Genomic DNA, 1,524 nt, shown 5'->3' with positions numbered 1-1,524 from the left:
CCTTGATGGAAACACCAAAATAGTTGGAGAAATAAGGTGTCTTATTCCAGGTAAACATTTCCACCACAATTGGGGGCCTTCTATGTGTGATAATATACCAAGATAAGCATTAAACTATGAAGATAAATATGTTACATTTAGTGCTTATCCAAACAGTCACCATTTTATCAATGTTTTCCAAGTCACTGACCAGCCATTGTCCACATAATGTTCACTGCTCTACCTTAAAAACATCAAATATTTATTTCCAGAAACAGGAAGGGATGTTCAGTCTCTGGTTTTGCTCTCTAATTTTTTTAATTAATTAATTTATTTTTACAATGTCTGATTTCTTTTCTCAGGGGTAGTACCTATAGAAATTCCAAGACCAGTCCACATGTGCACCATCACCATAGTCCCTTATGTTCTTCCTGCTTTCACCCCATAGAATGTCTCTGATCTGTAGTTTTTTTGTCTTATAGTTTTGTTGTGTTTTTTATTGTTATTATTATTTTCTCCCCTTGCCCTCTCCCCATTCGGCTCCCCTATATTCCTCCTGTAAGTGTAGCTATTCCATATTTTTTCTTTTTCCTTCTTATTTCACTGAGCATCATCCCTTCCCAATGGCATTAGTTTATCTTTTGATTGCTGAGTATTCTATCATGTATATGTATATATAATAGATACATATATAGATACCATACCTTGATCCAATCATCTAATTTTGGGCATTTGGTTTGTTCCGATGTTTTGCCTATTAGAAGTAATGCTGCAATAAACACAGGGGTGCAAATATTCTTTTGAGTTAATGTTTTTGTATCCTTTGGATAAATATCTAGGCGTGGAATTGTTGAACTGTATGGAATCTCCATGTTTAGCAGCTTTTCATAGTGTTTGGGATAGTTTGCATTCCCACCACCAGTACATCCTCGACAACATTTGTTGTTGCTAATACATGCCATTTTTAGTGGTGTAAAGTGATATCTCATTGTGGTTTAGATTATAAGAGATGTTGAACATTTTTTAATATGCTTGTTGGCCATTTGCATTTCCTCTTTGAAAAGGTGTCTTTGAAGTTCTGACCACTTATTGGCTGGATTGTTTACTTTTTTTGGTTGTTGAATTGTGTGACTCCTTTGCTTATCTTTGTGATTAGTCCTTTATCAGTTTTTTGCCTAATTGGTAGGGTGTCTATTTGTTTTTATCTCTGTTGATGTCTCTTTTGCTGTATAAAAGCATTTTAGTTTGATGTAATCCCAGCTGTTCATTTTTTGCTTCACTTGGGGATGAGTCTTTAAAAATGTTGCAGAGATGGCCCTCCCTGGTGGCGCAGTGGGTTAAAACAGCACTAAGAAGTTAAAGCCACTTCCGCATGAGTTCGATTCCTGCCTGCCCTGGAGGTGACCACATGGCGAGGCCTCTCCTGACCCGCCCGCTGCTCCCCTCAGCAGTGTACTTCGTTGCTCTGCCTGCTCTGCTCCCCACTCTGTCTCTGGTGAATCCTCGCACCCTCCGCATCTCTGGCTTGTACCCCAGTTCTGTACG

Source organism: Condylura cristata, unplaced genomic scaffold (genome assembly GCF_000260355.1).
Source record: "Condylura cristata isolate star-nosed mole 26May11 unplaced genomic scaffold, ConCri1.0 scaffold00021, whole genome shotgun sequence".
Taxonomy (NCBI): Eukaryota; Metazoa; Chordata; class Mammalia; order Eulipotyphla; family Talpidae; genus Condylura; species Condylura cristata.
Note: the sequence above shows the minus strand (reverse complement) of the source record.